This window comes from Lepidochelys kempii, chromosome 1 (genome assembly GCF_965140265.1).
Source record: "Lepidochelys kempii isolate rLepKem1 chromosome 1, rLepKem1.hap2, whole genome shotgun sequence".
NCBI classification, from domain to species: domain Eukaryota; kingdom Metazoa; phylum Chordata; order Testudines; family Cheloniidae; genus Lepidochelys; species Lepidochelys kempii.
In genome coordinates this window covers 119,233,186-119,259,580 of record NC_133256.1, presented here as the reverse complement: position 1 = coordinate 119,259,580, position 26,395 = coordinate 119,233,186, and the positions used below count along the sequence as shown (strand labels likewise).

Here is a 26,395-nt window from a genome sequence, read left to right as displayed (position 1 = left end):
GGACTTTGGTGTTAACACCCTTGACGAACAAGGTTGTTCATGTTTCTCTAAGTTTTTGTTTCAGGCCGTCTATAGCTCATCCATTTTGAAGGTTGTCTTCACAACCATCATGGGTAGAAATCTAATCTAAGGTCTCATTTAAAAAAAATGATGAAGCACAATCTAGTGGCAAGTGATACATGTGCATAATTACATTTATACACGGGGCTCTGCCTAACGTGCAAGGCCTTGTGTGTGTGAGAAAGTTGCACTAATTTAACTTAAGGTATGATTTAAACGAAAATCAGTTTTAAATAGGTACAAACCCCCTGTGTGGATACTCTTATTTTGATTTTAGTGACTTAATTTTGTCTTGCTTAAAATGATTCTTTAATTGAGTTAAGGTAAACAGAAATAAACCTGATTTAAACTGAAATAAGTGTCCTTACAAGGGTTTGCACTAGTTTAACTAAATAAGCCAGGTTAAAATCATACCTTAAACTAAACTTGTGCAGCCTTTTTATATAGGCAAGTCCCATGTTTCTCATTTGTTGCCAGCACAGTTGGGAAGATGGTGAAATTCATGACAACTGAGAGCCCTTCGGTACTTGGTCTTATGATAGTTAATCAGCTTAAAATCCAGTAGTGCTTACGAATTGGGTGGAGATCGAGAGCAGTGTAATTCTGCATTTGACTCAATTATTTGTTTCAGGGTTTACAGAGATTGTAAACTCTACTTGTAGCTCACCTGAGCTTGTAAAAGCTATTACCTCGAAGTATACAGTAGGCACTAGGAGAGTCATGGTACTAATGTAGCGGTCAAGAGTAACATTTCTGGGTTAATGGTTATAGAATACATCACAGGGCCTGCAGATCTCAGTCATTGAGAACTGAATACTCCAGGGCTTACACCAATTAATCTCTGCCAGGAAGTTGATGGAAAATGTAACTATCATTAGTCACATTTCACATTTTAGTGATATTACAAAATGTGGTGGCAAGTCAATAATGCTTACATCTATTGTTCATCACGTATTCAGTGACTTCTCTCTCCTAGAGTTCTCTGATGCATGGAGGTCCAAGAGTCAGTTTGCTCACAATGTTAACATTTGGGGTATTTGGAGTACTCTCTAACCTGAAATTTCAGAAGTGATTCTCAGTGATCCCTTGCTCCTACTGTGACGGGTTGGATCACAGAAACCCCCTGGGAGCTGCCACCTGATGTGCCAAGACTACTTCTGCCCCTGCTTTCCTGCCCAGACAGCTTAGGACTTCAGTGCCCTGCCTGGTTTGAGCCAGACCTGCTAGCCTGCTGCAAACCCAGACCCAAGTCTGAACAACGTCCCCCAACAGCTGTAGGCTTAACTGAAAGTAGCTTACAGAAGTGTGCCTGTCTTTCAGATGCCCAACTCCCAATGGGGTCCAAACCCTAAATAAATCTGTTTTACCCTGTATACAGCTTATACAGGGTAAACTCATAAATTGTTCTCCCTCTGTAATAATGATAGAGAGAGATGCACAATTGTTTGTCCCCCCAAGTATTAATCCATACTCTGGGTTAATTAATAAGTAAAAAGTGATTTTATTAAATGCAGAAAGTAGGATTTAAGTAGTTCCAAGTAGTAACAGACAGAACAAAGTGAATTACCAAGCAGAATAAAATAAAACACGCCGGTCTAAGTCTAGTTCAGTAATAAAAACTGAATATAGATAAAATCTCACCCTTAGAGATGTTTCAATAAGTTTCTTTCACAGACTGGAGCTGGACACCTTCCTAGTCTGGACACAATCCTTTCCCCTGGTACAGCCCTTGTTTCAGCTCAGGTGGTAGCTAGGGGATTCCCCATGATGGCTCCCCCCTTGTTCTGTTCCACTCACTTATATATCTTTTGCATAAGGCGGGAATCCTTTGTCCCTCTGGGTTCCCACTCCTTCTCAGTGGAAGATGACCAGGTTAAAGATGGATTCCAGTTCAGGTGACATGATCACATGTCCTGTGAGACCCCAAGCCTTCATTCCTCCCAGCCTGACTCACAGGAAGGCCTGCCTGCAAACAGAGCCATCCACAGTCAATTGTCCTGGTTGATGGGAGCCATCAGTATTCAAACCACCATTATTGGCCCACACTTTGCATAACGACAATAAGCCCTCAGAGTTATATTTCATATTTCTAGTTTCAGATACCAGAGTGATACATTTGTACAAATAGGATGACCACACTTAGTAATTATAAGCTTTGTAATGATACCTTACAAGAGACTTTTTGTACGATGCATATTTTAGTTACATTATATTCACACTCTATGTATAGAGTGCGTCACACCTACATGCTGCCTGGTAGTTTAGTGGGAAGCAGAAATGACTTCCTTTTCCTGTTCACCAGCTGAGGCATCGTAATCAGCAGGTAGCCTTAAGGAATGGAGCAGGGTGCTTTTCTGTTCATCCAGGCCAACTTTGGTAGGAATAGAGAGGGGGTGGTGCAATTGAATCCTGCAGAAGATGTGGAAAAAAGCTAGAGAGAGCCTAGAGTGGAGGGGGGAAGTAGAGGAGGGGGGAAACCACAGATTTGTAGAGGACTGAGTTGAATATCAGTGAACAGAAAATGGGAAGACTTGTGGGGGAAAGTAGGAGCTAGTTGCTCAAGAGTCACCCTGCTAGCTGGGGTGGGAACAAGGGATCTGGAACTTATTTATATTGCAATAGTGCTTAGAGGCAGGATCTATTGTGCTAAGTACTAAGTGATCTAGAAACATAGGGAATGACAGTCCCTGCCCCAAAGAGCCTGTAATTTTAAAGGATCTCTTCAAAGTCTGGCTTGGAGGAAGCATTCTCACATGTTGCCAGTGTTCTTATTTGAGGACTTCATGGCTGTTGCAGGCCACTTCAGCAAGTCTGTGAAACCGCTTATGGGTGTCACTGCTAGCACATGGCCAGTGGTTGAACTCTCCTTAGTCCTTCTGTCAGTGGTAGTGGCATTTAATCTATGGTGTGCCACAGTGATCAGCAGTAGCTGTAGTCAGACTTAAGAATTCAGAGGAGGGAAATCTAATGGTTAAAACTATTTTCAACGTTATAGTCTACGTTGTATTTGAATGAGTAATGGGCAGCCTATGGTGAGCACCCTTTAAAATATGGAAAACCATTCATTTCCCATGTACTGTAACTTAAAAATATCATTCTAGATTTTTATCAAACTTCCCAAATTATTCCCTGGTTTTGGATTAACAGAACTTCTTTGGAGAAATTTATATGGAGGGAAGGTAAGAAATTTTCAAAATGGAAAAATCTCATAACTGTAACTATGTTATGTAGTTACATGACTTAGTTTCTGTTTCAAAATATAATAGATGACAATTGGTTGTTTTTCTTATATAAAACAATACAATTGTTACATTCTGATTAAAAATAGAACCATGCAAGAACAGCTAGTTCCTTAGCATGAGGCTGCCTCAACATAGAACACTTACCGCATCCATTATAGTATTTATAGTTTTTAATTGCTAATTAATTGCAAATTAATTTAATTGTTAAATGTATGGTCTAGTGTTTATACAACATCTAGCACAATTAGTTCTCTGTTGGTCCCTATATATTACTAACATACAAATATGTAAGGCTAAGACATTATATACAAATTTGCATGCAAAAAAAATCTCAAAATACAGTTAAGATTATTAGCGGAAATAACCTTTATACAAAATACATAATAAGATTTTTACAATGAATGCTTAGGGGTTTGGAGGTTTAAGAATGCAAATGACTAGGAAAGGTAACTAGCAAATATATATATATTCAGTTATTAAATTGGAATGTGTATATGCACCCTACAAATTCTAATACCACTAACTCTGAACCATCAGACCTGCTTATGCACTTTATCATCATATTAATCTCTTATTGTATACACCATAGTAAAAATATATATATGTACATTAGTGATTAGTGAGATGCATAATCAGGTAGCTCAGAGATAATGTTGTTGGAATGTTTAATGACAGATTTTCATATGCCACTATAGTCATGTAATGGTCTTTTCATGTATTTTCACTGTAGCACTAGCAATAGGTAAGATTGTCCAGGAACCATTTTTCATGTTTATGCACCTTTTGAGGGCAGGACGTTTGGTAATGTCTAGCCAAAGTATATGCAATCTCTGATTTCTTTTGTAAAATATTAGGAAGTTTCTTCAAACTTCTGAGAATATTAAAGTTACCTGATACAGCACTTGGGAAAATGCCAGTCAAAGTTTTTCATGCAGCCTTAACTCTGTACCCTTGTATGTGCATAATGATAGTCTTATCTGATCATGTACTATTTCTGAAATATAGTATATTGTCATAGAAAAGTTATAGAAAAATATTTTTAAGGTGCATCATTTAAGTGAATGAGGCAAGTGTGTGTACAGTGAATGAGGCAAGAACTCTATTGAGTGCTTGATTCATTCTCACTGCAGCTTGCATCTAAATGAGGACATATATTTAAGCAATAGTACATGATCATGGAATTTGTGTCATGCACATGCAGATAACATTTGCAATATAGCTTTTTGTATCAAGTTTGTATTCTAGCAATCTTAATTGTAAGTTAGTAAACTTACTATGGCTTCCGTTGGTGGTTGCTGGTCCAATTTTATTCACATGCTCTGAAAGCTGACTATGTAAAACAGCAAAGGAGAAACAAATTTAATGATTTATTCTTATATTAAAAATGTACTTAGCAAGAATAATATAGAAAGGTAGAGTAAAGGCCAAAATATTTGTACAGTTCAAAGGCCAGTTCTTTTGAGTTATCATTGTACGGTATATTATCTCATGCTATTTCATTTTGATGTTTTCTTGCTGTAATAGTAAGTTATTTTTCTCCTAGTTCTGTAGTTTTTAATATGGTGATTTGTCAGTTACTCATTTCAGCTGATCCAATGCAACCCAACAGAGAAAATATATTTATCATAAGTTCAACTTGAATATCTTGTCAGAGGACAGTTGTTTTTACGGAAGCTGTAAACTCTGTAGCAGGGGTGGCCAACCTGTGGCTGCCAGTGGGTGGGAGCGGGGCGGGGATGGGACGAGACAAGACGACTGACCTGATGGGGGGCGCTGCTGACGTATTACTGTGGCTCTTTGGCAATGTACACTGGTAAATTCTGGCTCCTTCACAGGCTTTGGTTGGCCACTCCTGTTCTGTGGTGTCTACTTCTGTAATATTACACTGTACCACTGTCAGGATGTTTTTACGCATCACTATTCAAGACTGAGCATTCACCTCTCTATACATCATGCAAGTTCTCATAAATATCAAAGGTTTTTCTGGGTTACCTGGTGCTGTAGAATGAGACTCATAGCAATAACTTAAGTTGTGAATTTTAAAAAAACTTGTCTGAAAGTCAGATACCAGCATTCAGATATTTAAAATTACTGAGGTTCTGCATACAAAATCAGTTATGAAATTAAGGAACATTCTTGGGTGTCCTCTCCTTAAGGAAGTGATACATATTTCAGGGCAAGAAGCAAACTTTTATACCCTGGAGGGAATTTACTTATCCAGTAGGCAAATTACAAAAGTGCAGACTGTTGCACAATTTGCTCTTTATCATTGGTACTGAAAGGAAAACTAGTCTTGTTACTGATTTTAAGATCAAAACATGTATATACCTGGAAAATACACTCACAGTAGAACACTGCTAATTCATATTCGTTGGGAGCCCTTTAGAAATTACTGCATCTGAGATTTTGACCACCAAAAGCAAGGAAAATGTGTGCCAAAATGTAGTCTAAATACCTTTATTGTTTAAAATACTTAGTATAACTGTTTAGTTTAGTTTGTTTTTAATTGTTAGTCACCCACAGAGTATAGAAATCTAATTTACTAGTAAATAGTCTGTATCAGATTTGATAAAAGTAAAGAAGCCTTGGTGAGTGAGACACCTTGCAGCAGGTTGCTATTAAAGTGCTGCTCAGAAGTAGGGGGAGAGAGTCATTTTTTGTGTGGATTATGGTGTGAGTGTATTAAAGTATGCACTAGTATGATGTTCTGCTTGTCTTAAGGGAACGACTTAGAAGACTTAAGTGCAACAATTTAGATTGGAATATACGCTTGAATTAACGCATGGTAATTGTGTCCATGATAGGTAGGGTTTTAACTGTATTAATTTTGCAGATTTGGTCACTTCCACCTACATTCTGTATTCAAATCCTCTGGGACTGTATACAGTATTCCAAACCTGCAAGCTTTCTCAAATAGCTTCTGTTTAAAGTACCAATGAACTGCAATAGGCATGGCAACTTTCAGTTCTGGGTGAATGTTTTTGACCCCATATTTGGGTCTGAATAGCTAGAAAAATCTTTACACCAGTAGACATTTGTCATTGTAGGCTTCCTGCCTTACAGCATTCATTTCTAACCTTGATGATTCAAGACAGCAGAATTTAAAATCTAAAATTAATCTCGAGGGAGGATAATTTTTGATCTTCAAAATTTTGATAGTACTCTTTGTCACCTGGATATATTATACACTCATGGTAACAAAGGGAGACTGCCAGGAGGTGAACAACTTAACCAGTAATGAAGTTTATAGCTGTAGACTTCCTAAAATTTTTTGCTCTAAAATAGATTTTTAAAGATGTGGTGTATTATAGCTTTTGTTGGCCCTTGTTTGGGGTGACTCGCAAGTTATTCCAAACTATCGTCAATGAAAACTTCACACTACACTAACCATAATTTTCTTTCACAATAGGGACTTACCTTAAGTCTCAAGTAAACCTGTCCATGAAGATTTAGCAAGTCAAAGTCCTCAAATTGTGCAAGAGGGATGTTGGCAGTTCTGTAGCTATTCAAAAGCTGGCTAAAAAGTTTGCCAACATGTCTCCTTCTACTAAAAGGAGATATATACCTGGGAGCAAGGAAAGGGAGAAATAAACTACAATTGCTATCTGTCAACAAGCTGTGACCTTATGTTAGGCTGAATGATACTTTACCACGCCTTTTAAGAACTGTATTTTTAAAGACAAATGCAAATAAACGCTTACCTTTAACTTTCAGAATAAACTCTTTATGGCTATTGACAAATGAGCAAATTTGAAGTGTGTGCTAAGGTTTGCCCTTGTCTCCTAAGAAAGGGATTCACTATAAACTTGAGGCAATCCAGAAGAGGGTTGTGTGGGTGGGTTTTTTCCCATTTGTCTGTTTACTCACCCACTCCAAGTAAGGCAGCTATCTTCTAGGTTAGTGATCTGCTTCTCACCTTAAATGGCTGTTAGGTACTGCTGTTAATGCAGGGCATTTTAATCCTAAAGAATAAATACACCCTGTCTTCTTCTATTAAAGAAGTGGCAAGAGAACCTCAAGCTCACTCTAAGGCCAAGTTTACACTAGAGAGCTTTCAGTGGCCCAACTGTAGTGATGCAGCAGGGCCGCTGTAAGATCGCTCAGGTAGCCACTCTCTACAGTTGACATAATTAAAACACCCCCCAGTGAGCGGCAGTAGCTATGTCAGCAGGAGACGCTCTCCCACCAACATAGTGCTGTCCACACTTGTGCTTCTGTCAGTGTAACTATGTTGCTCAGGGGTGTATTTTTTCGCAATCTGAGCAACATAAGTTATATCTACAAAAATGATAGCGTAGAGAGCCTAAAACTCTTTAGTCAGTATGGATATTTTTTCTGCTATAATCGTAGGTATGCAGAATTCCTTTCAGAAGCTGGCTGTTGTAAAAGGGTGTAAGTCTTGGCTGTCAGTTGAAGGCATTGAAGGGCCAAATGGGATGGAAAGCAACAATAAAAGTAACTATGTACAGTTATGTATAATCAGGATCTTTGGTACTAGATTCATGTAAATTCTGCTTAGCACCAAAGGTAATCATAACTGCCTCAGTCCTCAGCATCTCATGGACAAAAACTAACAGGAAATATAGTGACTTTGCAGTGTGGACAGCTTGCTAAAAGAACCAAGCTGAAGAGTTGTAAAGGCTATAGTGTCTTAACCAGGAGTCTGCCACTCTTTTAATTGTGGGTGATTTGATAGCTTTAATAGAAGTATTTTACACACACTGCTACACTTTTTGATAAACCAAGACTAGTGTCTCAGTTTCATAATGTAAAACACTGAAATCCATGACATTGTGGAAATCTCTGAGGTGCTAGGATTGTGCACTCTATAAATGTCTGCATGTTTTTCACCTTTGCTCCTGAGAAATGTTTTGACAAAAACCTTTTTTTGAATCCTTTCAGAAATGGGATTTTGTCTTGTTGCATGGTAGAAATTTTTAAAAAAATTAAGTGCCCAAAAGTAAATGAGTATTGCAAAGCCAATGTCAGTAGAACAGATTGCATCAGCTGGAGTCCTCTAGTGTTTTCACTACCTCATGTGAGTTAAGTGATGAAAGAACAGGGCAAAAATGACTCATTCTCAATCCACTAGTTCAGCTAACTCACAGATTGAGGGTATTTGATTTTTATTACCTTGATCAAGATATTCATTTATGCTTTATTTAATTCTTCTGTTTGTTAACATAGAGCTAATGTGGTGGCAGAGACTGTTATCTCCCTACCAGCTTGGCAGTTGCTTTGTAAGAGCTCAACTGCAGCATAGCAAGCAGCTTTTGTACTACTGGAAACGCCTTAATAACAAATAGCAATGGATATGAAAGATCCCTAGTATATCATGACTGGGATTGAGTTTTGAATTTTAGTTTTAAAATAGGTTTCAGAGGAACAGCCGTGTTAGTCTGTATTCGCAAAAAGAAAAGGAGTACTTGTGGCACCTTAGAGACTAACCAATTTATTTGAGCATGAGCTTTCGTGAGTGAGCTGTAGCTCACGAAAGCTCATGCTCAAATAAATTGGTTAGTCTCTAAGGTGCCACAAGTACTCCTTTAGTTTTAAAATAGTTTATGAAAATTACTGTATTGGAATTAAAACCACTTTAGATGTTTGAAGAAAATTATAAGTAGGTTTAAAAAGAAATCTAAAAAACCTGGGAAGCGGTGGTAGCTTAGGAGCTTTCTCCATCCTTTTCTACTAGCTTATCAACCAGTGGGAACAGTATATTCCAACAAATTTGTAATTTCAACCGCTTATGAGGCTTGGTTCTGACCAAGTTTTTATAGTATTGGCTGAGTCCCTCTTGGGGACAGTCACCAGATTGTGTTAATTGGACACAACCTTTGGATCCCACATGCATCCAAAACAGCTGGATCAGGGAAGAGTCCAGGCAGTGTCTTATTGTGTGAGGTACACTCCTAATAAAGTGCAGACTCCCTGTATGAAACCCTTCCTTGAGATGTGAGGCTCCACAGTCCAACTGCCTTAAGCCCTAACCAGTGTTAAACCTCCCAAACTTCCTGAGTCACTTATGCATGCTCCCCCAGAATCCCCTCTTTATAGGCATTCTGGTTTGTAGTCAGGGACATATGGCAGGTAAAGTAAAGGAACACAGGTTTTGCACAGGAGTGTCTTAAACAGGTGCACATTTTACTCTTAATACAGGAGAGTTACAGATCTATGCAAAATCATAAATACCTGAATGCAAATCTGTCTCCATGTCCTCACCACTGAGTACCTGGGTTTTGGTCAGTGTCCTTGGAGAAGCCAAAGCCTCTTTCCCCTGCCCCTACTCCTTCAACTAATGTCTAAAGTTTCTGGTAATGAAGTGGCTCTGTTTGTTTGGAGCCTGCTCTTAAAGCATGCTCTGACACTGCTTCACAAAGGTAGATTAAGTGCATTGACAGAAAATCCCCTTGTGTCATCGTAGGAAGAATCTACACTACAGTGCTACATGACACAGCTGCAGTGCCTTAGCAGTGCCTGTGGTGTAGACATACCTGTAGTCTGTGCCTGCTAGAAAAGGGAAGTTCTAATCCAGGCTGAAAGCTACAATCATAAATGCTATTAATAAAAAAAGGAATTAATACATTGACAGATATATTTCCCAAACTGTCAAGAGAAATCGGGAGTAGCCGTGTTAGTCTGTATCCACAAAAACAAAAAGGAGTCTGGTGGCACCTTAAAGACTAACAGATTTATTTGGGCATAAGCTTCATCTGAAGAAGTGGGTTTTTTAACCCACGAAAGCTTATGCCTAAATAAATCTGTTAGTCTTTAAGGTGCTGCCGGACTCCTTGTTGTTTTTAAGAGAAATCAAGCTGTTTCAGCAGCAATCATTAGCTGAGTATAGGTTTTTATATACTTTTTGTTTCCTTTTGACTATTTGTCCTTTTTATTCATTTTGTTTAGGCTTTCACTTTGGATTGCATGTAAAGGTTTTCATTGTTCAGCACTTTCTCAGACTGGGTTCTTATGTCAAAACTGACCTTCATGTAGAAGCCTAACATTTTTTTGGAATTTTATGCAGCCAAGTGCTGGTAGGAAGTCATATTATCTAAAAAGGACCAGTAGAAAGAAAATGGCAGTTAGTATAACTGACTCCTTAAGATTTGTAAATATTAGAATCATAGAATATCAGGGTTGGAAGGGACCTCAGGAGGTCATCTAGTCCAACCCCCTGCTCAAAAGCAGGACCAATCTCCAATTAAATCATCCCAGCCAGGGCTTTGTCAAGCCTGACCTTAAAAACTTCTAAGGAAGGGGATTCTACCACCTCCCTAGGTAACGCATTCCAGTGTTTCACCACCCTCCTAGTGAAAAAGTTTTTCCTAATATCCAACCTAAACCTCCCCCACTGCAACTTGAGACCATTACTCCTTGTCCTGTCCTCTTCTACCACTGAGAATAGTCTAGAACCATCCTCTCTGGAACCACCTCTCAGGTAGTTGAAAGCAGCTATCAAATCCCCCCTCATTCTTCTCTTCTGCAGACTAAACAATCCCAGTTCCCTCAGCCTCTCCTCATAAGTCATGTGTTCCAGACCCCTAATCATTTTTGTTGCCCTTCGCTGGACTCTCTCCAATTTATCCACATCCTTCTTGTAGTGTGGGGCCCAAAACTGGACACAGTACTCCAGATGAGGCCTCACCAATGTCGAATAGAGGGGAACGATCACGTCCCTCGATCTGCTCGCTATGCCCCTACTTATACATCCCAAAATTCCATTGGCCTTCTTGGCAACAAGGGCACACTGCTGACTCATATCCAGCTTCTCGTTCACTGTCACCCCAGGTCCTTTTCCGCAGAACTGCTGCCTAGCCATTCGGTCCCTAGTCTGTAGCTGTGCATTGGGTTCTTCCGTCCTAAGTGCAGGACCCTGCACTTATCCTTATTGAACCTCATCAGATTTCTTTTGGCCCAATCCTCCAATTTGTCTAGGTCCCTCTGTATCCTATTGCCCTCCAGCGTATCTACCACTCCTCCCAGTTTAGTATCATCCGCAAATTTGCTGAGAGTGCAATCCACACCATCCTCCAGATCGTTTATGAAGATATTGAACAAAACCGGCCCCAGGACCGACCCCTGGGGCACTCCACTTGACACCGGCTGCCAACTAGACATGGAGCCATTGATCACTACCCGTTGAGCCCGACAATCCAGCCAACTTTCTACCCACCTTATAGTGCATTCATCCAGCCCATACTTCCTTAACTTGCTGACAAGAATACTGTGGGAGACCGTGTCAAAAGCTTTGCTAAAGTCAAGAAACAATACATCCACTGCTTTCCCTTCATCCACAGAACCAGTAATCTCATCATAGAAGGCGATTAGATTAGTCAGGCATGACCTTCCCTTGGTGAATCCATGCTGACTGTTCCTGATCACTTTCCTCTCATGTAAGTGCTTCAGGATTGATTCTTTGAGGACCTGCTCCATGATTTTTCCAGGGACTGAGGTGAGGCTGACTGGCCTGTAGTTCCCAGGATCCTCCTTCTTCCCTTTTTTAAAGATTGGCACTACATTAGCCTTTTTCCAATCATCCGGGACTTCCCCCGTTCGCCACGAGTTTTCAAAGATAATGGCCAATGGCGCTGCAATCACAGCCACCAATTCCTTTAGCCCTCTCGGATGCAACTCGTCCGGCCCCATGGACTTGTGCACATCCAGCTTTTCTAAATAGTCCCTAACCACCTCTATCTCCACAGAGGGCTGGCCATTTATTCCCCATGTTGTGATGCCCAGCGCAGCAGTCTGGGAGCTGACCTTGTTCGTGAAGACAGAGGCAAAAAAAGCATTTAGTACATTAGCTTTTTCCACATCCTCTGTCGCTAGGTTGCATCCCTCATTCATTAAGGGGCCCACGCTTTCCTTGGCTTTCTTCTTGTTGCCAACATACCTGAAGAAACCCTTCTTGTTACTCTTAACATCTCTCGCTAGCTGCAGCTCCAGGTGCGATTTGGCCCTCCTGATTTCATTCCTACATGCCCGAGCAATATTTTTATACTCTTCCCTGGTCATATGTCCAACCTTCCACTTCTTGTAAGCTGAAGGATTAATGAAGGATTTTCTGATTCTGTTTAGAAAATTAAGGGTGGGATTTCCAAAAGTGCTCACCATTGGAATGGGAGCTTTACTATTGACATCAGTGGGAGCAGAGTTAACATTTGGGCATATTTGTTTTGCTGCTTAAATAATACCGGGGGTGACTCTCAGTGTAGTCTATGCTAGAAGCGCTACAGTGGCACAGCTGCGCCAATAAATAATAAACCCATCTCTGCGAGAGGCAGTAGCTATGTCAGTAGGAGAGCTTCTCCTGCTGACATGGTGCTGTCCACACTGGCAACTAGGTCATCGTAATTTATGTCACTCATAGGGGTGGCTTATTCACACCCTTGAGTGACATAAATTATACTGACATGTGGTAGTGTGTACAAACCCTTAGTTGCAAGAATTTTGATTTTAAAAGTCCAATTGGGCTGACATGCTTTATGGCATTTATTTCATTTGTAGTTGTCTCCACATGTTTTCCATCCTAGATACTAGGAAGATATTCACTGGTGAATGAAAGGAAGTTTGTAGTCCTTTAAATAAAATTTCTGACTTCTCTAGATCAGCTGAATATTGAAGGAAAAAATTAGCAGATTTATATTCTGAGTTCTTATCTGATTTTTTTTTTGTATTCTCTACTAATAGAAACAGGTTTTTTTAATGCTTAATTAGACTTAATTTGGCAGGGAATATTATAGGGACATCTGTGAGTAATTAAGACAATGTTTTTGTTTTGAATACGGCAGTTCACCTTCCTCCCACCCATCCCATCCCCCAATTTTGCAAAGGTTGTCTTTAGATTCTTGTACTGCACTAATCACCATAGTAGGGTGCCTACAGTGACACTTTTAAATAGCTTTTCTTTCCTTTCCTCAAGTTGCTACTCTTCTCAACCTCACTCACAGGGACCTTATGTTTCTAGGGAAGAAAGACTCCATGAACTAGATATTATGGGATTTGTAATCTTGAGGGTGGGAGGTAATTACAGAATCAAATGCTTTATGCTTAATTCAGCACTGCAAAAGTGAGCGCCCCAATCTGAGATAGAAAAGTTTAAAAATAAAGCCGACATTGCTTTTTTTTTAGAATTCAGGGCCATGTTAGGAAGTTCCTATTTCTGATTAGAAATGTGAATTTCTGAATCATTCTGTTTACCAGGGTAAGTAATATTTTATCTATCAGTTTCAGATATTTCAAGGTGCAAATCATGCATTTTTATTTTTGAGATGTGTACTGCTAGGGCAGAAATCTGTTTGGGGAGCTCACACACATGTGCATGGAAAGTTCAGGTTCATTAGTACTTATACCAGTAAGACAGGATGAAATATTCTGAGAACTGGTGCATTGAAATAAAAGGCTCCTTTTGAGAGCTGCAAGTGCTCAGCAGTTATGATAATCAGGTCACTTTTATTTAGATGCCTAAAAGTAGGTACTAGTGTTAGAAAAATTCAGCTGTGGACCACAGGATTATTTAATATTATTGCCACCATCCTACCACTTTTCCAGAGACATCTTGTTGAAAAAGTCCAACGCTTGGAGTCAACCAGAGAGTTGAATATGCATCCTCTTGAATGTTGGGTTATTTTGAAACATGAAACCTACATCAGGGACTCAAAACAGATGCCCTTTTATTAAATTACCCTATTGTGATATTGTGAAAATATTTTCCATTAGTTTAAAAAAAACTTGCAAAAGTTTCCTGACGGAGGGAGCATTTTGCCTCGGATATTGGTGTTAGGGGTCTCTACTACTTACTTGCTCTCCAGTGTTCTAGAGACATTCAAGTGAAGAAGTGTCAAAATGGCTTCTACGGTGATTTGTTCTCAAGACAGTGTGATAAAGCACGTGAATATTTTAAGTCTCAGCTCTTGAGCTCTTCCAGAAAGCGTAAGCATTGCAAGTGCCATTTCAATGAAGTTTTACAAAGTTCCTTTATAAATGCCGTGACTACCATTGCAATGGGCTCATGAGGCCAGAAATAGTATGCTTATGGTACTCGCAAGCTGTACAGATCATACCTGTAAAACCTATAATTTTCTGAGGCCTCAGTTATTTCTTCTTCTTATGGACACAAGCTTGCAGTCCCCCTGAATACATCATTTGAAGCTTACTGGAAATCAAGCGCTGCCAAAAGAGCCTGTTACTCATACAATCACCACTGAAGAAACAAAGGTTTCAGTAAATAATCTGTTTAGCTGTTTTGGAGTTATATTAGCATGAAGGGGAGAGACTTCATTTTTTAAAAGCAAAAACCAGAGGAAACTTTCAGACAAGTCTTAAGATTCTAGTGCCCTTTAACTAGATATAAAGCCAGGAACTCTGGAGACTTGCAGCTATGGTTCCAACACCAACCTTAACTCTACCCCATAATCCAGCCACTCGCTAGCTTTAGGCCAGACACCCCCTTACTTTGCCCACCTTTCTTTGTCCAGTCTACAGTCCCACTATGAGCCAGAGACTAACATTTTACAGCTTGAGATCTGAGTACTTATTCACCTCCATATGGGGTGCTTAGTGTGACTAGATAGCAAGCGTGAAAAATCAGGACAGGGGTGAGGGGTAATATGTCCCTATATATGAAAAAGCCCTGAATATCGGGACTATCCCTATAAAATTGGGACATCTGGTCACCCTAGGTGTGCTCCAGTTTACCAATATGTAAGCTGGAAACCTCACTAGTCTTTCCTCATATATCCTCTTGATAACAGCTGGAAGACACCTTCCATATGCATTTCAGAGAACCAGCTCTGTTCTATTCACTCTACCAATACTGCCAGCCTGTGTAAAAAAGGCAAGGACTTCCCATCCCCTCAAAAAACAGATAGGGGAGCAAGTATACATGTAGGCCCTGCTTGGCAGCTTCCCAGTGCCTTGAACACTTCACTGCTAACTCTTACTTCCCCACCCCTAATAGGTCACTTTCAGTGATGATGTAAACTGATGCTTCACCTACTCCTCTTCCCTTCAATCTGGGTCCTGCATATTGCTGATGGCTATCTCCAGCACTGGGCCTGAATACAAGGATTGATACTTAGCCTGATTTGGAGTTCACCTGACCACCTGTACCTATATAGGATGAAAGGATGGATTTAGGTTAAGTTCAACTGAAGTCCATGTTGTTGCAATTCGTATATTACTCTTGGGGGAATTCTGTGCCAAGAATTATGCGCACAATATTTTAAATTTCTGCATATTTTATTTGTCAAAATAACACATTATAATCACACCAGTTTCAATTAGTTTTGGTAATTTATTTCAAAATACCTGTCAGCAAGTATGTTTGAAACAATACAGATGATAAAGATTCAGGACATTTTTTTTTGACAAATAGACTCCTTATTAGGCATATTACTCAGTTCTCTATTAATAATTAATTTAAACTACAATACAGAACTATATTTCCTGCACCCCTCAGAAGCAGTGCAAAGGCTTGGGAGAGTTGGGTAATGGAAGAGCTGAGGGAGAGGGAAGTAATTGTTGGGAAGGAGTCTGGGTGTGAGCTTGGAGGGTTGTTGAGTATGGGTGGGAAAAGAATGGAACAGGTTTTTTTGGGCATGGAGGTGGGGAGGGATTGTTAGGGATCTTCCGCCATGCAACCCTGACTGACCTCTGGTCTCTCCAATTCAGTCAGACACATCTGGCCCTTTCCCCCATGTATATCTGCACCCCCTCCCCCCATCCATATTGTCTGTGCCCGCACTCAGCCACCCCCATTCCCCCATGTGGCCCTGCACCGCCTGTCCCCAAGTGTCTGTGTGCCCGCTCAGCCAGCCCCATTCCCTCATGTGGCCCTGTATCCTCTCTCCAATCCCCCTGTGGCCCTGCACCTGCATTCCCATTCAGCCCCTACCCCAGTCTGTTCACCACTAGCTCTTATGAACCCTGTCTGTGACCCCTCCAACAGCCCCATGTTCCCTTTTCTGTCTGTCTCCACATATCCCCTGTCTCCTGACCTGGACCGACAGCCGGTGTGAAGAAGGCACTGCAGCCTCTTTCTCTTCCCTATGATGGCTGGGGATCAGCTGCTCTGTTCTAGTGCCACAGTGCCCTCTGGTGTGCAAAACTTTTCGGCAGAAGTTATTTTCTGCCGGGGGTGGGAGGAAGGAGAATATGCATGGCACATTAATTATGTGTGTACACAGTGGCATAAAATTTCCCCAGGAGTAATATTTGCACAAGAGTACATTTAAATGTGATAAGGCAACTGGTGAAAGTCTCTAGCTTGAAGATGGATGATGGGCGGAGGCCTGGGGCTGATTTATGATTGATGTTAGAAACTAAATTTGCAATTAAGTTTCTAGCATTCTGAAGCAATAACATTCTCTCTCAAAAGATAGTATCATCTCAAGTTTTATTAGACATAAAATGTCATCTCTACTGTTTAACAGCTTCCAGTGTCCATTAAGTAAGCGACCATTACAACCAAACCCCACTTGGTTTATCTTTATCAGATAAATAATTTTCTCCTCATTTCACCTAGACGTAAGAATTCATTTCCCACTAAATTACTTTTGTGTTTGGGAGGCATAGCTGCTAAAAGTAAAGATGAACACATCTTGGAATTGTTGACAACTAAAACTATTGTGGAGTAAAACTTTTTTGTATTTGTCTAGATGGTTAGCTCAAAAGGCAGAGTTTGAAGTTATCTTGGAGTAAACCAGTATCCCATTAATTGACAAACAGTTAATATTAGTTTGTGCAAAAAATGCTTATCATTAGGTGGTCGTTATGATAAAACTACTGCCACAGAAGACTGGTTAAAAGGAGCCTTTTATTTCTAAGTGAAAGAAGAGATCTACGTCCAGAAATGACATGGTCAGGTTTGCTAAATGGCATTCATTTACTGTGTAACTTCTAGAAGCTTACATACATCTCATTATTTTTAACTTTGACCAGGTGCAAACTTCATCCTGGACAGTGCTAACTGTGCCATTGTAACTTTGCATTTTATAATTACCTTTTCTCCTGCGTAGGTGAGATTTCACAAATGTTTCCTTTAAATTTTTTATGCTAATGATATGCTCTCATTGATGAATCTCTTTCAGGAAAGAGGGATATATTTTGTATGTATAGTAAAAATGTGTGGGATAGGGAACAATATTTCTTGCAACTCAGCACTGTCCCTTCCCTTTAAAGTCTGGATTGGGAAGGAATAACTGATACAGAGTTTTAGTACTTGGCAGTCATGCTGACAGCTGGTGGAGAGGTGGACCCAGTCAGACAGGAAAAAGAGCATGCCAAGCTCCAACACAGAACACCCACAAATTTATTTGACGCTGGAAGAAAAAATTTGCCCAAAAAGAGAGTATGTAATTGAAAAGATTCGTGTTATGCATCTGTATATATTATGGATTTTGCAGGACTACACAGATTACTAATCAGTTTTATGAAATGTCAATTATAGAAGCTGCTACATCAGATTTACATTTGCTTTAGTTGTGCAATGATTTAGTTATGCTCATGAGCTGTTCACGTTGACTTGGTATCATTTTACCCTAGTTCACCTTGATTTCAAAACAATCATTGAGATTTGAGTCTCATTTTACATGTATTACATTTAACCCAGGCAGTCAAAAGAACACTTTTCTGTATAAATGTCAATCTTAGTGATCTTTGGTTTTGCTTCCTGTTTACAATTTTAATATATTGAGAATCTGTTCAGTGTTCTGTTCAGTGATATACAAAGTTTACGATCTGTTTTAGTGTATGAAGCATCATAATCTTTTAAATTTAGTTTTAAAGCCTAAGATAAGAAATTTGTGTGTATATATAAGACATTTAATTACAAGTGGAGTAGAAGACATAACTTATGGCAGTAGCTACAGAAGTACTTATTATTCAGTAGTTCAAATAAGTTGAAGGAACATCTCCATTTATTCCTCTATGTTCAGAAGTTTAATTCTAGCCAACATTGGCTCCTGGCTGCAAATTGGTCTAAAAGATCTTGGTTCAAGACTGACATCAGGTTTCTTGTTTAAGTTTGGAAATTGGCTCACTTAAGATTATATTATCTGCTGAAGAATAAAGGCATCATAAAACTTGCTCCTATTAGTTATGTGACAGCTAGGGCTGGTTGGCAAGGATGGGATAGTTTTGGGTAAGTCTTTCTCAGCAGTCTTGTTACTGGACCTAACCCTGCCAGATGTCATCATCCAGTGGCATCATTCAGAGGTTTTGTCAAGTTTTTACTAAGCCACCATATGACTCAGTTCAGAGGCAGTACCATCTAGTGATCAGAACAAGGGATTGAAAGTGAAGATTCTTCTTTTAGTAGTGTCCCTATGGGTGCTTTACTTTAGATGAATCTGTGTCCCTGCACCTTTAATCAGAGAATTTAGGTAGCAGTGTCCATTCCGCCTGCACAGGCACTCTACCTCTCTCGTGGTCTCCCTCGAGGCTATCTTGGGCTGTGCGGGTGAACCACACTCCAATTCTTCTCACCTTCCCTTGTCCTGAGACAGCAGTTTGCTTACTTACCTCTCTTTATACTTGATAGTGTTTACTTTATAGTTCTTCTTAGAGTTTCTGATCCTTTTGTAGTACCTCTAAAGTAGTGGCTGTCAACCTTTCCAAATTACTGTACCCCTTTCAGGAGTCTGATTTGTTTTGTGTACCCCCAGGTTTCACCTCAGTTTAAAAACCACTTGCTTACACAATCAGACATAAAAATACAGAAGTCTCGCAGCACACTGTTATAGAAAAATTGCATACTTTCTCATTTTTACCATATAATTATAAAATAAATATATACCTCTCCAACACATCATCAGTGATCTACAACCCATCCTGGACAACGATCCCTCACTTTCACAGGCCTTGGGAGGCAGACCAGTCTTCACCCACAGACAACCCACCAACATAAAGCATATTCTCACCAGCCAACGACACACGGCACAATAGTAACTCTAACTCAGGAACCACTCCATGCAACAAACCTCGATGCCAACTCTGCCCACATATCTATACCACCGACACTGTCACAGGACCTAACCAGATCAGCCACACCATCACCGGTTCATTCACCTGCACGTCCACCAATGTAATATACGCCATCATGTGCCAGTAATGTCCCTCTGCTATGTACATCGGCCAAACTGGACTCTCCCTACATAAAAGGATAAATGGACACAAATCAGATATTAGGAATGGGCTTTTCCTGTGTATCTGGCTAGTGCATCAGAGTTCAAAGTGCAGTCCAGAACGGTCACAATGGAGCACTCTAGGATAGCTCCTGGAAGCCAATACCATCGATTTGCATCCGCACTACTCCAAATTCGACCCAGCAAGGTCGATTTTAGCGCTACTCTCCTCATCGGGGAGGAGTACAGAAGTTGATTTTAAGAGCCCTTTAGGTCGATGGAATGGGGTTGGTTGTGTGGATGCAGTCATTTTTAAGTCGACCTAATGTGACTAAATTCGACCTAACCCCGTAATGTAGACCAGGCCTGTGATGCTGCAGTTACCTTTGGCCAGCCAAGAGCACCATCTGTACTCCTTCAGCTTCAGCACGGAACTGTCTGACTCTGTAGCTCCTTTTTATATGGCTCTCCTGGGCCTTGATTGGGTCTCCCTGCAGCCTCTCTGATTGCCTAGCCTTTCACAATCTCTCTAGGCTGCCCAGAGGACTTAACTCCGCTGTTTTTCATGGGACAGATGTGGCAGGACCCTGAGGCCTCCAGCGGGGGCCTCTGAGCCTGGTCCGCCTTGTCACACCAGCATCTGACCCCCCCGGTCATGACTATTCTCCAGGACAAAGATTGTCCCTGGAGCCCTCAACCTCCAGAGAGGGAGAATTGCAGAGAAAGTCAGCTGATTTTCCCCCTGGCAAAGCATCTAGAGAAAGGGCGGCAAGCCCTCAAACCGAGCTTTTGAGCAGCCAGAGGAGACTCCTGGCACATTCAGTCACCTGTACACCAATGGCTCCAAAACACGGTACCCAGAAAACACAAGGACCATTGGGTACAAACTCTGCTTTAATGCCTAAAGACCTGAGGAGCAAAGGCTCTGAAGTGGTGGCACTGCCTGCTGAAGATAAGAATAGAGACCATACCCTCTCTACAAAATTGGTACCAACAGAAAAATCCTTGGCACAAAGCAGCCCTTGTCATAATGCACCCTCCATAAAAGATCATCAGTACAGATGAGTCAGCACCGGCAATCCCTGATGGTACTGATTGCAATAGTGGAATCACACAAGTTCCGTTTCTCCAGGGACCTTGTGATTGCAGAGGAACAGTAGTTCCCGCTACTCAGTACCAGAGCTCTGGAATCTGAGCATGTCTCAGTCCTCGGAATCACCAGTGGCACCGGGGCATTCAGCTCCAGCGACCCTATCAGCCCCACTCTACTCCAGCGGGGAGCCAGACCGTGATCAGGATGACAATTTCTTTCTGGTCTCATACCATAACCCACCATTATACAGTATCTGGGACCTCTTCTGCTATACCCATCCTCCGCTCTCCAGTCTTCCTGATATGGTCAGCTGTGGGTACTCCCTCCAGTGGCCTTACTGTGACTTCTCAAACTTCTGGTGTCTTCCACAGGGAGACCACCAGACGTTCCCCCTATGGCCTCTGTAATCAGAGCCCCAGGAAGAAACTTTCAAGGAGCAGGAGGCCAGACTAGAGGTGGAAACTACTCAACCGATGAACATCTCTTCCTCCTCACCAGATAAGGTGGTAATGCGCCATCTTCCACTATTAGCTGATGATTTTAAGCTTTTCCAAGATCTCACTAAGAGGGTGGATGATGCTCTGTGAATTCCCCTAGCTGTGGTGAAAGACCCCAACCACTCCTTGCAACAACAATAGCTGCTACATACAGACTTTCCACATCCCTTCAGAAGTCGCCTGACTCTCTCCATCGGGAGTTGGGAGAACATAGTCTCTGACAGGTGGGTCTTGGAGATTATCTTCAAGGGTTACCTGATCCATTTCACATCCCTCCCTGCCCATCCTTCTTCAGGGACTCTTCTCACGAGAGACTATTAAGTTGGGAAATAGACCACCAGTTATGCCTAGGGGCCATGGTACTAGTCCTCACTCACCTCAAAGGCAAGGGGTTTTATTCCAGGTATTTCCTGATCCTCAAGAGAAAGGGAGGTTGGAGACCCATACTAGATAGGTGAAGGCTCAGAAGTTCAAGATGGTTACACTAGCAGCCATTATGCCATCTCTGGAGCAAGGAGATTGGTTCTCAGCCCTCAACCTACAAGATGTCTACTTCCACATTTCAATCCGACCATCCCACAGGAGATTCTTCCGATTTACCTTTGGGCGAGACCATTATCAGTACAGAATGCTCCCATTCAGCCTTGTCTGCTCCCAGGTCCTCTCCGTCGTAGTGACACATCTACGAACATTAGGTATTGCCATTTACCCATACCTGGACGACTGCCTTCTCAAGGTTCATTCCTCAAAGACGCCCTGTAAGCCACCCAGAGGACCATGTGCATATTTGTACAACACCTCAAACAGAAACCAACCTTGATCCCCCCCGTACAATGTCTGGAGTTTATTGGCGCTGAGCTTGGCGGAGTGTAAGTGAGAGCATTCCTTTTGCCTCACAGATTCAACACCCTGATGAGTCTCATAGACAGTCTGGGCCAGCCCATCAACACCAGCTAAGAATTGCCTCTAGCTTCTTGGGCATATGGTGGCATGCACATTTGTGATGCTACATGCCCTTTTGACATGAGATGTTTACAGATATGGCTCAGATCTGTCTAATCTCCAAACAAGGATGGGATAAACAAGCTGCTGTCAATGCCCTTCAGGGTCAAACGCTTCCTGCATTGGTGGAAAGAACCATCCAACATCCATGCAGGCATCCCATTCACACAACCAACACTGATTCTAACAATATATGCCTCTCTAATAGGCTGGGGAGCCCACCTAAACAACTGCAAAGTCCAGGGCAAGTGGTCTCCCACAGAATTGGTACTCCATATCAATCTTTTGGCATTAAGAGCGGTCAGAAATGCTAGTGCACACTTTCTCACACAAAAGTTAAGACAGACCATATATCTGACAGACAATCGCCAAGAGAGTGCCAGATCACCTTCCCTTTCCATGGAAGCACTGTAACTTTGGAATTTGTGCGTCCACCACAATGTACTCATTTCAGCTGCTTACCTGCCAGGGTACAAAATGTGACAGCAGTCTGTCTGTCAGAATTTCTCATATGACCACAAATGGGAGATGAACCCAGCAGTGCGTCATGGCATAGCCAACCTATGGGAAACCCTGACAATAGACCAGTTTGCTACTTACCGCAACAAGAGATGTCTGCTACTGCTCCAGAGCCAGACTGGGGAAACAGTTTTTAGGAGATGTTCTCATCTTCCCATGGGGCAGGGAGCTGCTATATACCTTTCCTCCATTCCCTCTTATGTCAAAGGTGCTATTGAGGAGACAGACAGAGCAAAAGTCATACTGATTGCCTCCTCTTGGCTGAGGCAAGTGTGGTACACATTCTTTGGACAGGTGGCAGTGTATCCTCCAATTCGTCTTCAATCTATTGCTCACCTGCTCTCCCAAAATGACAGATGGATCCTGTGGTGGATTGGGTCACAGAAACCCCCTTGGTAACTGCCACCTGATGTGCCGAGACTACCTCTGAGCCCGTTTTCCCTGGCAGCTTGGGACTTGGTTGTGCCAGACATGCTAGCCTGCTACAAACACAGACCCAGGTCTGAACTACATCCAACAAAAACTGCAGGATTAACTGAAAACAGCTTAAGAAGTGCTCCTGTCTCGAACACCCAGATACCCAGTTCCCAATGGGATCCAAACCCCAAATAAATCCGTTTTACTCTGTATAAAGCTTATACAGGGTAAACTCCTAAATTGTTCACCCTCTCTAACACTGATAGAGATGCACAGCTGTTTGCTCCCCCAGGAATTAATACTTGCTCTGGGTTAATTAATAAGTAAAAAGTGATTTTATTAAATATAAAAAGTAGGATTTAAGTGGTTCTAAGTAGTAACAGACAGAACAAAGTGAATTACCAAGCAAAATAAAATAAAACACACAAGTCTAAGGCTAATACAGGAAGAAACTAAATGCAGGTAAATCTCACCCTCAGAGATGTTCCAATCCTCTTTTACAGACTAGACTTCGTCCTAGTCTGGGTCCAGCAAACACTCACACCCATGTAGTTACTGTGCTTTGTTCCAGTTTCTTTCAGGCATCTCTTTGGGTTGGAGAGGCTATCTTTTGTGCCAGCTGAAGACCAAATGGAGGGATTTCTAGGGGCTTGTATAGCCTCTCTCTTTGTAGAATCACAGCTACAAGATGGAGTTTTGGAGTCACATTGGCAAGTCGCATGTCCATGCATGACTCAGTTCTCTACAGGTCGAGCCATTGCCCACATGTTAGCCCAAACGTTCCCAGGAAAGCTCAGATGTGGATTGGCGTCTATCGAGGTCCATTGTTAGCCAAGTACTTCCATTTACTTTAATAACCCCTTCACACTATGTTGACCAATTCTGCCTTAGTTGCTTTCTACAGCAAACACTTTAAATACAAGTATAGAGCTAATGCTCATAACTTCAGATATAAAAATGATACATGCATACGAATAGGATGAATACATTCAGTAGAACATAACCTTTGCAAAGATATGTTACATTGCATATCTAGCATAAAACATATTCCAGTTATGTCATAGTTACACTCATAAGCGTATTTCTATAAAGCATTATGAGGTGCAACATCACAGATCCTTCACCTCAACCTACAGATCCTCCTGCTCCAGGCTTGGCTCCTTCATAGTTCCAAAACTTAAAAAGCAAATGCTCTGAGCAGGTGAGGTGTTACTGCACATTAGGAAATTGACAGCTCATCTCACTTACCTGCAGACGTGGAAATTATTCCAAATTTGAGGCAGTTCCAAACAAGTGGCTCTGATATCTTTCTCCATCCTTTTGCTCCTAGACTATATTCTAGACCTTAAAAGGACTGGTCTATATCTTAGCTTACTTAAAGTACATCTAGCAAATATAATTCAGCCTTACACCATTGGGTGGACAGATGCTGAGTATTTGCCCATCCAACACACAGATTCTTCAAGGGCATGGGACTTCCTGCACGTTAGACCACCCACTCCAATGTGGGATCTCAGTCTGGTTCTGAAAACCCCAGCTAGACTACCCTTTGAACCTATAGCCACTTGCTCTCTCCTACACCTGTCCACATAGGTGCTGGAATTGGGGGTGCTGCTGCCCCCATCTTGAAGTAGTAGTAACCCAAATACAGGGTTTCCACCTTCACCATCCCCACTATAAAAATCATTCCAGCACCACTGCCTGTCCACAAAGGCAGCATTTCTAGAGGGCATGACTCAGCGCGATGAATAGGGGAAATAGCAGCAGTGATGGTGCAGCCACTGTTCAGTCTTTTTTAAAGACAAAATCACCCTGCAGCAACACCCAAAATTCCTCCCCAAGATAATCTTGTCCATCCATATGCACCAGCTCAGTCACCTTCCCACTTTTTCCCTAAAACCACATTGTGACAACAGGGAGGCAATGCTTCATTCACTTGATGTTAGGAGATCCTGAATGTTTTATTTGGACAGGACTAAGGACTTTAGGAAGTCTCCTAAACTCTTCCTTTCATTCATGAAAACACCCAAAGGTTCTGCAATATCAGTGAAAGACTCTCCAAATGGGTCTCCAGTTGCATTAACCACTGTTCCCATGTGTGTAACCTGGTGCCCAATCAGGAATCTGCATGCACTCCATGAGATCCATTTTTACCTCGGTCACATTTGTTAAAGATGTCATCATCACAGAAATCTGCAGGGCAGTGACCTGCGCCTCTGCCCATACTTTCGAGGAACACTACATGATCACTTGAGACTCAGCCTCTGATGCCATCTTTGGCTACACAATACTATTGTCAATAATAGACTGCACTCTGAAGCCCCAGGCTTCCATGGGGGATACTGCTGTGAAGTCACCTACAGAGGATCACCCATAGGGACCCTACTCAAAGAGGATGTTACTCACCTTGTGCAGTAATAATGGTTCTTCAAGATGTGTCCCTGTTCGTGCTACACAGCCCACCCTCCTTCCTTCTACTTTGGAGTTCTTGATGAGGGGCTCTGCGGTAGAGAGGGAACTGAGGGTGGTTTGCCCATGCAGTGCTAGATAACCATGAGGGAGGGCTCATGTGCGGGCAGAACAGACGCCACTACCTAAATTCGCTGATTAGGAGTGCAGATACACCCACAGTGGAGCACCCATAGAGATAAATCTCAAAGAACCATGGTTACTGCACAAGGTGAGTAACTTCCTCCTCTGGCTTCGATCCCAGACTGTTGGTCACTCTGACTATTGGCTAGTCGGCATCTCTGTACTTCTGTTCATCCATTGATAGTAATAATTTTAACACTCCTCAGACATAGGTGATGCTTAGTTAAAGCCTTTGAATAGAAGATATTATGATGTTGATGGTGCTGTTTAATGGATTGAAGGTTGTACAATACTTGGACTGATACTATCTGTTAAGGGGCTTATTCCTTCACCCACTTACTTCCCTGGTCCTTCTCACATGAACAGAGAGCAACAATACCCAAAGTCCAAAGGTGCAAACTATTCAATGTTTATTGGGGTGAACTTCCAGCAAGCATGATTCCAGTTTCCTTCCTTAGTGTCCCCCTTCCCAGCTCTGACACCACAGAGCCTTACCTGTGTCCCTATTCCCATTTCCCCCTTTAGCAAAACATGATTCCAATTTCCCCACCCCATTCCCTTTCCCATTCCCCCCCACACACACACACTTCCTGACTGACTGCAGACTATATCGTAAAACTTGAGTTCTGCTTAGCTATACCTTAACTAATCATTTTCCTGAAATTTAACTAACCAATCCTAACATATTGTAACATGATTATGTAACCAATTATATCCCACCACCTTAATTAGTTTACACCCAGCAAAATTAATTATACAGCAGACAGGAACTATCACAGAACCAGACAGAGATTATATAGACAAACAATGGGGAAATGGGGACTACAGTGATAGAACAAACACAGGAAT

General features: G+C 41.6%; 1 protein-coding gene and 1 long non-coding RNA gene across 5 annotated transcripts in view; both read left to right on the top strand.

Annotated features, from left to right (window-relative positions):
- The window catches only part of TMEM131 (transmembrane protein 131), a 202,525-nt gene that overhangs the window by 28,674 nt on the left and 147,456 nt on the right, over nucleotides 1–26,395 (top strand). The window lies entirely within an intron of this gene.
- On the top strand, nucleotides 7,745–9,899 carry LOC140905071 (uncharacterized). The gene is made up of 2 exons (XR_012156736.1): nucleotides 7,745–8,676; nucleotides 8,864–9,899. It is a non-coding gene; the product is annotated as an uncharacterized lncRNA (long non-coding RNA).